The sequence below is a fragment of the Phaenicophaeus curvirostris genome, chromosome 3 (genome assembly GCF_032191515.1).
Source record: "Phaenicophaeus curvirostris isolate KB17595 chromosome 3, BPBGC_Pcur_1.0, whole genome shotgun sequence".
In the NCBI taxonomy this organism is placed as follows: domain Eukaryota; kingdom Metazoa; phylum Chordata; class Aves; order Cuculiformes; family Cuculidae; genus Phaenicophaeus; species Phaenicophaeus curvirostris.
In genome coordinates, this window is record NC_091394.1 from 7,365,313 (window position 1) to 7,382,254 (window position 16,942).

The following is a 16,942-nucleotide window of genomic DNA, read 5'->3' on the forward strand; positions in this document are numbered from 1 at the left end:
AGAAACAGTGAGGAGAAGGAGACAAAAGTAGGGCCCTAAAATGTACACTTTCTAGTGGCTGGCATTGTGTGAAATGCAACAGAAAGGACTATTGCAGGAAGAGATTCGATAATTGTCTGTGTGAGGGGAATCTGCTGTATGTCTGAAACTCACAGTGTATGTAATAAGGATGAATAACTGTTTATTTTAGTGCCTTGTTTCTTGTAAAATGTTTAATCATAAATTACTAAACATAAATAATTAAGAATTTCTGAGAAAACGTATCTAAATATTGTTAATAGAAACTGTATATTCACAAAAAAGTCAATAAATCATCAACTATTGTTACACATTAATAAGACGAGATTTTTAGTCTCCATTTTTTCAGAGTTGTTTTCAAATAATGTCATTTAATTTACACACCACTGTGCTATTTTAAACTAAACTCCACTCAACTATATGGAACCGAGACATTTTTTCAGTTGCACTGTCAAATTTTGTGGGATAAAGTGCTACTTGTGAGGCCCATTCTCCACAGAACTTTACATGTTTTTTGATTAAATCTGATACAGTTATAGGTTCCTCAGAAATGTTCATCCTGTAGGTCTAATGAGTTGATCAGATTTGAACCCGAGTTAAGCACTAGCTCTCTGCTTCCAGACAGCTTGTGTCAGGCACTGATGGACAATAAAAATAACTGGGTTCCTATTAAGAACATCTTAACGATATCATCTCAGAGCTTACATTGAAATCCAGGAAAATAAACCACGCTGTGACACATTCAAGAAAGTTAAAGTCTGTCCCATTAACAACGAGAACAAGATGAATGAGTGCAATGAAAAAACCCACAAGGCTGAGTGTTTAGAAGCAAGTGGAGGAGAGGGAGAGCGATGAGTGGATAAGGACAACCTAAGCTTTCTCCCTGCTTCTCTAGGATTTGCTGTGCAGGCCTGTTGCACTTAGAGCCGTGACGGTACAGGGCAATTTCCCTAGTGTCTGTCCTGCCTATACCACACGTAGAAGGTTGTGAATAATACAATATCCAGAGGAACTGGGGCAAGATCTCAGAGGCAGTTGGATTAACGTACCTAAGACCATGCAAAAGCTGTTCCGGATCAGGCCACAGCTCCGTCTGATCCAGTATCCTGTCTGCAACTGTGGATAATAGCATCTGCCCAGCAAAAAGTAAAAATAAAAGCAAGTGTACAATACTTTCAAGTACTGGGGGTTGGAACTAGATGATCTTTAAGGTCCCTTCCAACCAAACTCTGTGCTCGGAACCCAAGCTAGAAGAGGGGAAAGCAAATCCCCCAGGAAAACCGTGTTTCTTGATCACTGGGGCAGGCACCCAATCTCGACATGTGCCAGCAAAGAGGATTAACGGGAAATACAGAGGAGGGATGGTGGTGACAAAATGTTGTTAGACTGGTGTTTTACACCAATGTTAAAAGTGAACAGGTGAGGGTGCAGATGTATGACGTAAAGCGCTCCTGATGATGGTTGAGAGAGGTTTCCTTACACCATAAATAAGAGCTGTCTTTTTGCCTTATAAAGGACCTGGGGGTGTTGGTTGACAGCGACTGAACATGAGCCACCAGTGGCCCAGGTGGCCAAGAAGGCCAATGGCATCTTGGCCTGGGTCAGAAACGGCGTGACCAGCAGGGCCAGGGAGGTTATTCTCCCTCTGTACTCATAGAATCATAGAATCATAGAATCATCAGGTTGGAAGAGATACACTGGATTATCGAGTCCAACCTTTCCCATCAATCTCTAAACCATGCCCCTCAGTACCTCATCCACCTGCACCTTAAACACCTCCAGGGAAGGTGAGTCAACCCCCTCCCTGGGCAGCCTGTTCCATTGCCTAATGACCCTTTCAGTGAAGAATTTTTTCCTTGTGTTGAGCCTGAACCTCCCCTGGTGGAGCTTGAGGCCATTCCCTCTTGTCCTGTCCCCTGTCACTTGGGAGAAGAGCCCAGCTCCCTCCTCTCCACTCGCTCCAGAGCCTCAACTCGGCACTGTTGAGATCACACCTCGAATCCTGTGTTCAGTTCTGGGCCCCTCACCACAAGAAGGATGTTGAGGCTCTGGAGAGAGTCCAGAGAAGAGCAACAAAGCTGGTGGAGGGGCTGGAGAACAGGCCTTATGAGGAGCGGCTGAGAGAGCTGGGGGTGTTTAGCCTGGAGAAGAGGAGGCTGAGGGGAGACCTCATTGCTCTCTACAACTACCTGAAAGGAGGTTGTGGAGAGGAGGGACCTGGGCTCTTCTCCCAAGTGACAGGGGACAGGACGAGAGGGAATGGCCTCAAGCTCCAGCAGGGGAGATTTAGGCTGGACATGAGGAAAAAATTTTTCACGGAAAGGGTCATTGGGCACTGGCAGAGGCTGCCCAGGGAGGGGGTTGAGTCACCTTCCCTGGAGGGGTTTAAGGGACGGGTGGACGAGGTGCTGAGGGACACGGTTTAGTGTTTGATAGGAATGGTTGGACTCGATGATCCAGTGGGTCTCTTCCAACCTGGTGATTCTATGATTCTATGAAATAAGAACTTGGGAAAGCAGCATGAGCTGAGTACATAAGAATCCTCACAGGAATAAAAAACATCGCTGATGGGTTTTTTAATGGGCTCCATCGGCGGGCAGCGGGCGCCGGAGGGCGGGACGCCGCGTCCCTGAGGACAAACGCCTCCCGCCTCCCGCCTCCCGCCATCTCCTCGCTCCCTCCAGCGGGCGGCAGCCGCGGGCCGGGCACAGCCCCGGCTCCTCGGGCTTCCCCAGGCGGAGGCAGATCCTCCCCGAGAGTGCGGGGAATCCGAGCTGAGGTGGTTCAAAGTGTGTGTGAGGGGGAAGGGAAGCAGTGGTGTCCCCGTCCCCTCCTAGAGCCGCCTTCCCCTCCAGGGCTGGGGACTGAGGGGTGAGGGAAATCGGGGACGTGGTGGAGTCACTATCCCTGCAGGTATTTAAAAGACAGGTAGACACGGTGCTCAGGGATACGGTTTAGAATCATAGAATCATTAGGTTGGAAAAGACCGCCGAGATCATCAACTCCGATCGTACCTGTCTGCTACTAACCCATGTCCCCGAGCGCCTCATCCACCCGTCTTTTAAACCCCCCCAGGGAACCTCCCTCAACCTCCTCCCTGGGCAGCCTCTGCCAGTGCCTTCACCTTTCCAGTGAAGAAAATTTTCCAAAAATGACCAACCTAAACTTCCCCTGATGCAGCTTGAGGCCATTCCCTCTTGTCCTGTCCCCTGTCACCTGGGAGAAGAGGCCAGCTCCCTCCTCTCCACAACCTCCTCTCAGGTAGTTGTAGAGAGCAATGAGGTCTCCCCTCAGCCTCCTCTTCTCCAGGCTAAACACCCCCAGCTCTCTCAGCCGCTCCTCATAAGACTTGTTCTCCAGCCCCCTCACCGGTTTCATCGCTCTTCTCTGGACTCGCTCTAGGACCTCAATGTCTTTCTTATAGTGAGGGGCCCAAAACTAAACGCAGTATTCGAGGTGTGTCCTCACCAGTGTAGAGAACAGGGGAGAATCACTTCTCTGGTCCTGCTGGCCACGCTGTTTCTGATCCAAGCCAAGATGCTATTGGCTTTCTTGGTTTACTTGGTTCAGTAGTGGACAGCTATGGTTGGACTCGATCTCGAATGTCTTTTCCATCCAAACGATTCTATGACTGAAAACGGCCAGAGCCTGTGTTTTTCCGTGGAGGTCTGACACCCGGATGAATACTGGCTTCTTGTAATGGACAGTGCTGTTTTAAAATTAATTTCCATGCCGGTGTTGGAAGCCAAGCCAACATCTTTATTTCTTTTTGGCCTAAGCCAGTGAGGGACTGGTTTACACTGAAAGAAAATCCATCACTTTCCTAGACAAATCAGCATTACATATGGCCTATATATAGCCTGTTGTACTACGCTTAGAAGCTCTGTGAGAGTGAGCAGGGCTTTCCAAGTCCTTTGGCTACTCCCTCCACCCCTAAATTCTAGACTTTTTGTGGGTTTATTACAAACTCAGAACAAAGTAAGCACATTGCAGGTGAACTCATATTTTTCAGCCTGTAGAAGTTTTCCCGTTGATTACCTGAGCTCCAGGTAATCCTCAATGAGAGATAATCAAGGCAGTATCTGAACCTGCAGGAGATTTTGGCAGCCTCCTCACATTGCAGGTGAACGCCTCACATTTTGCAGCCTGTGGAAGCTTTCCCATTGACACTGGGCTCCAGGTAATCCTCAGTAAGGGTTAGGGGAGCAGCTGATCCTGCAGGAGGTTTTGGCAGCTTCCTCTTTGTTTCCTCCACTCAGAAGAGAAATTCCCCAAATCTCCATCTCGGTCTGGCTTGTCCTTTGCATTGCCTCATCAGAGAAATTCTTGGAAGCCTTTGAGGTATTTATTTCCTCAGGTTACATCTACACTAGGAAAAAGAGTTGTATTTCAGTGATAGTAGTTGCTGTCTTGCCAAAAGTTACTTAGTCAGGGACAGCTATGAATATACGCTATACCTAAGAGGGGTTCCTTTAAAAACCTCGGTTCCCTTATACAGGTTTCTCCCTCATCGCGACAGCATAGATGAGAAATGCCAGGTACTAACTATCATGTTTTAAAATCACACCATTTTGCCAATCCAGGCAAAGCCTCGGGGAAATTCTCCCAGATTTTGTTTATCTGCACAGTGCATAAATCTTTTAACCACTCAATTTGCCTGAGGCCACATGGGGGTTGCATACTGTGCATAAGCACAGGGAACATGCCTTAGCCTTAGGCAATCCGAATTGTTGCAAAAATTGTATGTAAACAGTTATAAACAAGTTTTCAAGACCTCTATTAAATAAGCAATAAACTAATCCTTGTCATACACAGATAGGCACCCATGTCTCAGCTGCTTAAGAGCAAATTGCGTAAGAGACAGTGCCTGAAATACCTCAGTCTAAAAGCACCATCATTGTGTTCATGTGAAAATGAAAACAAAGGCAACCAAAGACTGGGGAGACTGATCAGTGCAGATAACACTAAAGTAAGCATGAAATAACCACAGTTCCCGGTTTTTGGTAGCATTCAGATTTGTTTCTGGTTTTTAAGGTGAGCCTACCTGTACCTTGTCACATAATTTCCGCCAATTCAGCTTCTAGGTGCTCTGCTAAAAAACCTCCTAAATGACACCAGTTTAAATTACTAACTGCAGACCCAGGAAATTAAACTATACCCTAAGAGCTCAACCATAAGTAACTTTTTCCTGCCTCCAAGCTGAGAGCTAAACAAAAGGACTCTAGACGTACACATTTTCTGATCCAAAGAGAGAGACCAGAGAAGAAAAAAATACAACAACATATAAACTTGGAAAACCTGCTTAACTAATTGGAGAAATAGCCTTCCACTGCTGGCAATCGTCCTGACCCACTTCTGAACCTCAGTGTGCTGCCCCAGCTAGTATCATAGAATCACTCATAGAAAAACCAGGTTGGAAGAGACCCACCAGATCATCGAGTCCAACCATTCCTATCAAACACTAAACCATGTCCCTTAGCACCTCGTCCACCCGTGCCTTAAACACCTCCAGGGAAGATGAATCGACCACCTCCCTGGGCAGCCTCTGCCAGTGCCCAGTGACGCTTTCTGTGAATTTTTTTTTCCTAATGTCCAGCCTAAATCTCCTGCATTCTGCTCCCAGCTTATCATTCTGGCCTGGATGCATCCCGGTGCTCTGGCCCTGGAAGAGCTCCCATCTCAGCAGCAGCCTCAACGCTGGCTGGTAGAGCAGCCACTGCTGCTGGGCACCCCTGTCTGTCTCCAAGACACGGCTCTGCTGTCCATCCCAGCCACTGCAGAGCTGAGAGCCCACTCTCCCTCTGCCCTCTGAGCCTCGTTGCTCTTCTGGGACACCACAGGTCCAAGGGTGCTACAAGTCTATTTTATTAGCAGAGAAATGAATGGTGAACAGGATCCACACCTAGTCCCTATAAGCAAAGAAAGACATCCTTGTTGTATTTTAATTTTTTTTTCTCTTTCTCTTCTATCTTGCTTCCCCAGGGCGCCTTCATCTCAGGCAACAAAGCCTCACAGACACGCATCTCTTGGCGCTCTATCATTAAATACAAATATACACTGACACCAAAACTTTATGTTAATGGGATAACTGTAAAAGAAAAGCTGCAAACAGGCATCAATGGAGACACAGCTCGCTCTGGTCAGCTGCTCCCGTGGCCCTTCTGCTGGAAGAAAGAGTCCTGAGAGGGGCTTATGAACCCCTTGCAGGTGGCTGGTGTGAGCGAGCCCCTTCTGTGCTCTCTGGCCACCAGGATCTCACTGGAAATGGCACAAACATACCCACAGAGGACATAAGCTAAACACAGAAAATTTTTCTGCATTTGCCAATATATTTGCAACATACAAAAATGTCAAGGGATTTTCTAAAGACAAGTGAGATTATTAAAAGAATAAATAGTAAACCATGTACTGTATATTAGAGTAAATGAAATAAGCTGTTCTCTGCATCAAGTCACTTTGGGGAAAACCAGAAAACTAAAATGGGCAGAAAAGAGGAACCTGTGGACTGCTGCTACCTGGACACTTGCGCCAACTACAGAGAGGTTGAATTTACAATTATTATCAGTTTCCTTCACCCTAACAGAAGAACCACCAATGAAAAGTTTTCTGGTTTCAACTCCCCATCCTCCTCAATTTTTGTTTTTAATAAAGAGATTTTATGTCAAGACTAAAAAATGCGACAGATCGCTATCTCAAGTTCCAGAAGAGTTACTTGATATTTATTGTATTACTTGAAGAAGCAGAATGTAAACAAGTAACTAAAGACCACTGACTGCCTGGGTGAGTCTGGAACACTCCTGCTAGCCACTGAAGTTACTGCTTCCTACCAATTTTGCAGCACCCTTGACAGCAGAATAGTTAAGCTGTTTCTGAGCTATGTTAAGTAATCGGATGATTGGGTCTATCTGGGCTCATTACTTCTGGCGAAGTCCCAGTGCTTTCTGAACATCTTATGCCCATACCCACTGAGTGCTCTGAAACCCAGGAAGACTTATTAGTTCACTGCCCAAGCAGGCAGACAGCATGCAGCTCCTCCTGTACGTCAGCTGCTGTAGGGTTACTGTGACAGCAGGTCTAAATCAGGTTTGCTCTGCCTTCTGTTCCTTGCCACATATCAGAACCCAAAGAACGTGCAAATCATCTAAGCGGGAGGCATGAAGGCACTTCCCATTCCACCAAGGGAACTGGGATCAGGATGTTCAAACCCTACATAAACAGTGAACCTCACAGGATTGTCCCAGTTCTCCTCTCTTCCACCAGGTATCACTGTAGCTTCACTGCTTTGCTGTACAGTTCTGAAATGACTGCCTCCAGATTTGCTTCCTTGAGACCATTTTGGCAGAAGACGTCTGTCCCGGAGGCCCGATAGCAGTTTCTGCATCTGAGGGGTTTGTCAGATGCACGTAGGTAACAAATCTACAGCCATAGCTAAGGGCTTCCTCCTTTGTGCTGGGATTCCTGGAGGAGATTATGAAGGACTCTCTTTTCCATGCTTTTTTATACATCAGCAAAGCTATTGCAAAGAAAACTGCTGAGGATATTTGACTTTTTGACCACTGTACATGGAACTACTGTTGTGCTGTTGATAATAGCTGTGTTTTCATGATAAATTCCTTGCTTTTAGGTTTATGGAGTGTGTCAACAGTGCAGCTAATAAACAAGAGGCAGACATGAGGCATCAGATGAAATGAATGCACTCAGCAATGAGAATGGTGTGTATGATACTGGATACCACAAAAACCACAGGAGAAATGTACTAAAGGAAAGGCTGACGCATTTGTCACAGGAATACCCTACATATCTCTGTCTCTTCATCTCTGTTCTTTCTGAGTACTAAGAAAGCCAAACTTCATTGACTTTGAACTTGGACAGAAAAATATGCAGGCTGACTCACCGAAGAACTGGTTTGCCCCTTCTTATGCAGTATAGTTCTGGGTGACTGAGGAAGATCCAGATGACATGGGTAGAAAATAGGTAGAAATTCTGTATTTTGACAGGAAGTTAACTAGTATTCCTAAGCGAAACAAGGGGATACCAAGCTAATCTTGACTGAAATAAAATGACACTTTTAAATGATGATTCTGCAAAATCTATTGCAGTGACAGAAACATTTGACTGACTTACACACACAGAGTGAACGTTCTAATTTTTAAATATGCTTTATCACGTCTTTTTTCATAGAATCATGGATCACAACAGGCCATAGAAGGGCTGAAGTGGGAAGATGACCTCTGGAAGTCATCTGGGCCAACCCCCCTGCTCAGACAGGGTCGTCTAGACACGGCTGCCCAGGCCCATTTCCAGATGGCTTTTGAATATCTGCAAAGGTGGAGACTCTACAACCTCCCAGGACAACCTCTGCCAATGCTCAGTCACCCTTAGAGAAAAAAAGTCTTTCTGGATGTTCAGAGGAAACCTCCTGTGTTTTACGTAGTGCCCATTGCCTCTGGTCCTGTCACTGGGCACCACTGAATTATAGCCTGGCTGTTCTTTGCATCCGTCCTTCAGGTGGGTATTAGATACCATTAAAATCAATGAAGGGTGTGATGTCTGTGATGGTGCTTTAGAAATGCTTATCTTTTACCCAAATGCTACACTGGAAAAGAATAAAGAACCGATTCAGAAAACAGTGAAACTTGTAAGCCTTTCTAAGTTGGCATATTAAGAAATTAATGCATCATATCACAATGTGTAATCAATAAATCAGGTGCAGCTATTCCACTTGGCAAGTTGCATTTGTAAACACAGATGTTCAAATTGTTTGGGATTTCATTTCTGCACTCTTTCATTTTCTTAAAGCAGATAAAAGTTCTGCTGTTCTGGGGGTATAACAAAATAAACACCCTCCAATTGCTGGTAAAAGAGTAGTGGAAAGAAAAAACAAGCAGAAAAAAAGCCTTTGCTGGACCCTGTATTTTTTCTAAAGAAACATGCTTGGTCATTTCAGCACTGCTGATAACTGTTACTGAATATTTGAACAGTCTGAAAACATGGGTAACCTATGGGCTGTCCAAAAAAACTGTAAACAAGGGACTCTTTGGTGAATAAAAGTTCTGCTACCAAGTGGCTTGCGGTAAATGCCTTGCTCCTCCTGCATAGCCTGAAGCCTGCAACTAAGGAGACCCAGGAGAAATGAACAGCAACACAGTCCTGCCTCAAACTCTCTCCTTTGGCTAGAAGGACAGCAGGGAATGACTTCTGGAACACCATTTACGTTCTTCCCACACTGTCAGGATATGACTAGGGAATAAGAGGCATGTGAAGAGGGTACTCGGAGCCCCAGCAGTGACTCAGAAACAACGCCGTTCCAGTTGGCATATGAGACGGACTGCTTAAGAAGATTCCTTGGGTTTTTGTCTCACTGAAGTGGGAGGAGACCTGCACCGGGACTCTCAAAGGAACAGTCCACTCCTTTTCCTAGGCTAAGGTTGGAGCCATCTGTCCTTACTCCAGAGATGATCGCAAGAAAGCGCTTGGCTACTGGAATGGGAAAGGGCTCTTGGCTGTGCAAGACTTCAGCTTCTATGTGGCACAAGTGTTTGTGAAGAGGTTAGGTAAAAAGACAGATGCTGTAGAGGGAAAACACCAAAACACCTGAAGAGCTTAGAGGTCAGCTGAGGAGCAAGGCACTCTTAAAAATGCTGGTAGAAGTCTGCAAGTTTCAACAGCTGATTAATCTGTGCCTCTGCAATCTGCCCAGAGACAGATCTTCTGATATAGCTGCATTTTTAAAGCAGGGGATAAGAAAGCAGTAGTAGACTTACAGGTCCACCTTTTGCAATGCACAGCGAATGTGTCCCTCTGCTGCTTTCACCTCCCATATGTCATTAGTGAAGGCAAGATTACCAGTGGCAGCAGTGAGAAGTGCCAGTTCCACCCATAGCCTTTCTCCATACTGGGAAACGAAGCCTTGAAGGTGGAAAGCTTCCAAATTGCTGCAGAACACCACCAGAAATCACCACTGCTTCACTTTTTCTTCCTGCTGAGACTTGTCGTCCTCAAAGCTATGGGGAGTGCTATTGCACAAGGCTGGTACTGCTAAAGCAAGAAAATTTCCTGACCATGACAGCTGCCACTGCCACAATCTGCAGATCTCTTCATTGAAATATGGCTCAGTATATTCTAGTGCAGCTCCCTTACCCTAGACGGCTTTGCCAGGCTGTTTTAATTAATCTTGTCACTCTTTGCTGTACTAGACCCTAACATGATGAACGGGCAGGAATTAGCACAGAGCAATGAGCAGATTTGGGCTGTCTAATTCAAAAGAGGGTGCTATATCTTATCCTGAAGAGTCTTTTTATGGAAAAAATCACGGTTAGGTTATTCTGAAAAACGATAACCTTTGAAGGGAGAGAAATAACAGGCAGAGTGGAGCTCTGGTTTGGGACAAACGTGTGCTTTGTCTTCTCTCCAAAGATTTGAATGTAGCAGAAATGTATGTTTTGGAAGTCTGCAGATAGTCTGCATAACTGCATAACTTCATAGCCTTTTATTAAGGATAGATCTGATCAATTAATTTCTGTATTGATTAGATCTTTTTCCCCCCAGACCACATTTCCTCCAGGGAAACATAAGTAAATTGATTTGTTGCTCCTGTTTTAATTACCTTTCCACTGAGGAACTGAGGTTTGCTGGGCAAGCATCACCCAGTCCACCTTCAAATGTGAGAGTGCTGGTTTCAGATAAGAAGCTACCAGCAAACTGAAGCAGCACCTATTTTTAAACAAAATACTTCAGGTAAGAAAGGCCCCCAAAAGTGAACCCAAGTACCAACAAAAATGATCAGAATTTAAAAAATAATAACATCTGGCAGAAAAAAACAAACCAGGAGATGACTATTTTTTTTTTTCTGTTTTCCTCTATTTCTAGTAGAAACTTTAAAAATCCTACATGCTAGATTGGAATAGTGACTACTTATTACTGGCCTCTCTCGGGAAAAGAACAAGAAAAAATGGACTTGCTTTGCAGAAAATAGTAATGGGAAAGTTTTTAATATGATATTAAAGCACTTGAACAGGATACCAAAGGAATTTCTGGAATCTCACTGGGAACTGTTCATTCTTCAGTTCAGTATTAGTCTGTTGCCTGCCTATGGTCTATATGTGGCTCTTAAAGTCTGTGTGCAGGGGTTTGACCTAGAAAGGATAATCTTGTTGGACTCCACATCTCACCTGTGTAGAGTGCGTAGGCCCATCCACAGCAGATACAGCGATAAAGGATGCCTTCAAGCAAACAACTCTGATCCCTTGTCTTCTAAACAGCTTTGATCGCTTTCTTCCCAATCCATTCTTTCTTACTCTTCTCCAGGCTTTCACTGCTTTAATTCTTGTCTTCACTGGGAACCCAGGAAAGATGGAAGATGGTGAATTATAAGAACAGCACCTACCATCTGCAGGCAGAAGTAAGTGATGCATGTTATGGGCCACGAGTTTAGAAGGTGGTTGTACACTTCCATCTGCAGCAGGGAGATTCAGGTGTGAAGTGAAGCCATCTCTTCACTGACATTCACAGCTGAAGAAAACAAGCACGGCATGTGAAATGACACAATCATAAACTGCTCTTTTTCAGATCTGTAGAATGTTTCTACCTCTCTCTTTGAAGCTTTGATAGTTATGTGCCTGCTACATCCATCTCCCCACCACAGATCATGATTTCCCAGAAAAAGCAATGCAAAAGAAGAAGAACGTGGGTTGTTTCCTTTCCCTGGTAAATTAATAATGCAGGAAAAGGAGATGAGGAGGTACTCCTTTCCTAGCTGGAGTACCTGTTGGGAACCACTGGTAGACGACCACAAGGGACGCCACTTTCTCCTTTCAATAATGAGTAAGATCATAGTTCCACTATCAGCACATCTGAGCTTTCAGTGATGAAAGATCACTCCAATACCATACTTTATTAGTGAACTGTAGAAACCCGTTTGTCATTCTCAGTGTTGGTCAAAAAAAGGAATCTCAAACAAGATTGCTCAAATGACTAGCACTGAATTTTCTGGGAGCATGTTTCTCCTAAGAGTTGCACAAGGATTGTCTTATAAGACAAAGACTGGGACAAAGATTAAACCCAACATTGTTCACTAATCCTCAGTAACTGTATCTGTTTTCAAAAGTTACATAAATGTGAATAATATTATCAGATCATGCTGGAGTAGGGGAGGAAGAGGGAAATTGGATACACCATATCTTTTTACCTGTTAGTCAGAAATCTATTTCTCTTGTTTTAATTGCTTAGAATACATGAAGAGAACAATTCACTGTGACTATATTGTAACCACTTAGTGTGATCTCCCAATACATGCTTCTTTCACTAGGGGCTTAAAACAAAACTAGGGTCTCCATGTGGCTTTCTGTCTTTAAACTTACAGGATGAGCCTTTTGAGATTGCAGGCAAAGCACAACGTAAGCAAAAGTTCTGAAAGTTCAAGACTAACACTCTAGTTTGCAAAAATAGCATTGTCACATGCGTCTCACCATTGGTATAAATCTGTGACCACAATATTAAGTTCTGCATCATCGACCAACTTTTTACATGAACCTTTTTGCCAGGCAATGATTAACTGTAAGAGGGACTGGATTCAATTTCCTAGCTCATATGCCAAAATGCTTGAGAAGAGATGCCTTGATCTCCTCGCCCCCAAAACAAGAAAATTTATCTGCACATCTGGACACTTAAAGGTAGCAAAAGCTCTGTAAAATGGGATGCATAGAGGAGAGCTAAAGGGCACTGCTGTGGAAAGGCAGTGCAAGAAAACTTTAACTAGCACAGTCTTGGTGAATGGTAGATGAGCTTCTCACACCACAGTGATTCTGGCAGTAGCCCTGACGTAGTTCTCCAGTCCCTGTGAAGACAGAGGAAACCAGCTACAACTCCTTGTCTGAATATGCCTCCAAGTATCCAGTACTGCAGTCCAAATTCTGTCCAAGGTGATCGCTTGCACCAGAGAGATATGCAAACCCGCCTCATTTGCAGGAGCAATCACAGTATGGTAGTCAAGTTATGACTGGCCAGTTTTTAAAGAGCTCCTGTTCTGTGGATGCTTTTTGCTTCAGTGCACGGCGGTGCCTGTTGCTGCCGCGCTCCATTGAAAGAATGGGAACGGTGGGGAACGAACATGAAGGATGGAACTGCTCCTGGGGTCAAAGTCAGTAGATGTTACTGTTCCACCTTAATATTTTGATACAGCCAAGTTTTTATCTTGCTGCATTTTCACAGTCTAGGACTCAAAGGGCACACCCCAGCAAATACATCTGGCATTTTTCAACCAGTCCTGGTCATCGTGTTTCAACCGCCTCTGGAGTAAAGTGATGATGTATACAGTCCAGTATTGAGGCAGAAGTTGATACCCTTGGTGGGATTGCTGCTGAAATGCTTGTGCAGGGCTGCAGATTTGACACTACAGCACGGAATAAGATCAAACATTTGGAAGTGGCCAACAACAGCACTTGAGGCAAGCAGCCCTGTTGGCAAGGCTCCCATCGTGTCTCCCAGCTCTGGAATTGGACAGGATTGCTGGCATGGTGCACTCATTCAGACCCACACGTTTAGGCATGGCCAACAGAGGAGAGCTTGATGACAGACAGCAAGTGCCAAGGAAACAAGATTGATGAAGACTCCTGAAAAAGTGCACCAGATAGCTGAAGCCTGACAAGACTTTGCAGGAGTGGAGATGGCACCCCATTCCCTAGCTCCACTACCAGGCAGCCTCCTTCCCCTGAGAACAATTGCCCTGTCAACAACGCTTCAGAGAAGATGGTAAAAACTGCTCAGTGCCTGAGGCTGGTATGCTGATTTCAAAGCTCAGAAGAGGCAGAAAAATTCCCTTAGGATTCCCAAAGGGAAAGACTAAATGTTCTTTCTTTTACCCCAGGGACTTCGTTTTTTACTGGAATATCAGGATTAGCGCACTGGTGAAAAAGACTGAATGTGAATGCTTGCCGAGCCTGCTACATATGTCATCCAAGTCTGCTTTTCTCCTTGTTTGTGTCTCTTTCATTTTTAGGGGTAAAAATTCTGGCTCATGAGAGCTTAGAGAAAGAATGGCAACCCACCACAGCTCATGTGCTGAGTATCTGGGAAAGCAAGGGACAAAGCCAGATTGGCCAGAGCTGGAGAAACGTGTAAATTTCTAGTGGGGTCCAGTTCAGCTGATCTGTCACATCAAGTCTCTAAATCTTCATTAATTTTGATATGACAATTTTGAGATATTTAATGAGACCTGCTAAGGTTACTTAGCCAGTCTTTACAAAAGATGCCAAAATTTGGCTTGAGTATCTAACTTGTCTACCAGGGAATTAAGATAATTCCTTAATTAAATGAATTAAATGTGTTTTCTAGTTATCCACAAAATCTAAAAGTATTTGAACTCTAAAGGAAAACCCCAACTCATTCCCCCTTCACTCCCTGGAACTGATTCGTTCAATTCCTGCAGCACTGTATCTCCCCTCCATTAGCTTTCTAACCTGGGCATCGATTCTCTCGTGGTGCTATGTACCAGCACACCATGAATCTTATCACAGAAACATTCAAAAGCAGAGCACTGCACAGCTGAGGATTTGTCTCCTACAACGTACATATTGGATTTTGGTCACAAAACAAATGACTCCAGAAAAAGATTCTGAAATTTCAGTATGTATCCTGGCAGAGCATTTTTTGATCATGAAGTTATCCAGCACTATCTCAAGTCTTCTATAAATCACAGTGAAGAAGATGGTAAAGGCACAACGAAGCAACGCTTTGGCTGTGTCCTCTCCATTAAGCTTTGCACTGACAAACAGAGCTTTGTGCCTGTTCCTGAAGACAGGAACAGGCTCCATGAAGACAGGCTCTGTCAAAATTTCTGCCTGCTTCCTATCTTCTAAGCTACAGAGTTCCCAAACCTTATTTCTATCAGCACATAAGTGATTGAGACACTACTAGGTATTGTGCTGGCAAGACTCACCTGTCTCAGTTCTTCCCTTCCTGAGGGAACAAAGTGCCTTTAGATCCAAAAGTCTGGTTGTTGCCTTCTTACAACAACCCTGAGGAAGGCGATCTCCTCCAGGAGCTTTGGTGTGGCCCCTGCACTGTGTGCAGTTTTGGGCACCGCTGTGTAGAATGTTATAAGACGAGGGCCACGAAGTTGGTGAAGGGTTTAGAGGGAAAGCCATATGAGGAGCAGCTGAAGTCACTTGGTCTGTATAACCTGGAGAAGAGGACACTGGAGAGAAACCTCATGATGGTTTACAGCGTCCTTACAAGGGGAGGAGGGGAAGCAGATGCTGATCTCTTCTCTCTAGTGACCAATGACAGTATCCAAAGGAAGGGCAGGAAGATGTGCCAGGGGAGGTTTAGGTTGGACATTAGGAGAAGGTTCTTCACTCAGAGGGTGGTGGAGCACTGGAACAGGCTCCCCAGGGAAGCAGTCACGGCACCAAGCCTGACAATATTCAAGAAGCATTTGGACAACACCCTCAGACACATGGTGTGAATGTTGGGATTGTCTTATGTAGGGACAGGACATGGACTTGATGATCTCTGTGGGCCCTTTCCAACTCAGCACATTCTATTATTCTATGAATTCATCGTGTTTGAGATACTATCTCAAATTCTCCCTTTTCCTTAATGTGAGCTTTACTATTAGAAAGGTAATATAATATATAATATATATATAATATTTGCACCCTTGTTTGCACACCTGGTAACATCTATATTTTGTAGTAATGTACAAAGTCATGTCCATGTAATACCTACAGCCAAACTATTTCTTGGGGAACACAAGAGACAGTACTGCCTCCCCTCACCAAGATGAATAATTATACTCTATGGTGGGACAAGAAAGAAGCTGTTGAATCGTGCTATTAGCTATATGCAATCCTTCTCTCCCCAGACCCTCCATAAGGAACCTGGTAGGTCCAGGAGCTCAAACTGGACATCAAATTCCAGTTACAGTAGTAGTAGGGCTGAGAAAAAGACCAAGACGATGCCCCTTTACACTGTGCTTGCTTTTTCTTGCTTTGATTTGAGTTTAGCCTCTCTGCCAGTCCTAATCTTCTCCTGGCAAAGCTCCAGAATAGCCTGATGAATGTGCAATTCCAGCTTTAGCAAACAACGCCCAAGTCAGAGGAGGGCAATAGGCAATATTCTGAAAGAGAATGTTATTGCCAGGCTGTCATAACCCTGAGCCCAAGGTCAAAGAAAGAAGCATTCGATGCTCCTCTGTTGCTGCGTCTCTCAGGATAAAACATTTCTAATGCTTCTCAGAGGAAGTACTACACACAAACAATTATAACAGCTCATGGGCTATGCTACATCTCAGATTCTTCATGTGTGTGTCAATAAAACCTTTCTTTTCTCTAAGCCATCTAAGCTGTAGACATGGACCTGTTCGGGTGAGTCCACAGTAGGACCCCAAAGATGATCAGAGGGCTGGATCACCTCCCATATGAGGATGGGCTGAGAGAGTTGGGGTTGTTCAGCCTGGAGAAGAGAAGGCTACTGGGGAGATCTTACAGCAGCCTTCCAGGACTTAAAGGGGGGCTACAGGAAAGCTGGGGAGGGGCTTTTTATCAAGGAGTGCAATGACAGGGTGAGGAGTAGTGGTTTTAAGCTGAAAGAGGGGAGAATTAGGTTAGATATTAGGAAGAATTTTTGTTACTGTGAGGGTGGTGAGGCACTGGAACATATTGCCCAGACCTCATGGCTGCCCCATCCCTGGAGGTGTTCAAGGCCAGGCTGGATTGGGCTTTGAGCAACTTGATCCAGTGTGAGGTGTCCCTGCCCATGGCAGGGGGGTTGGAACTTTAAGGTCCCTTCCAACCCAAACCATTCTATGATTCTATGATATTAATACAATGATATTTCCTCTGGACATGAATCCTAAGCATTGTAATGACTTTTCTGTTTGCACAGCTTTTAATTCAGTTAAGGAGCTGTGTAACAAGCATGCTTT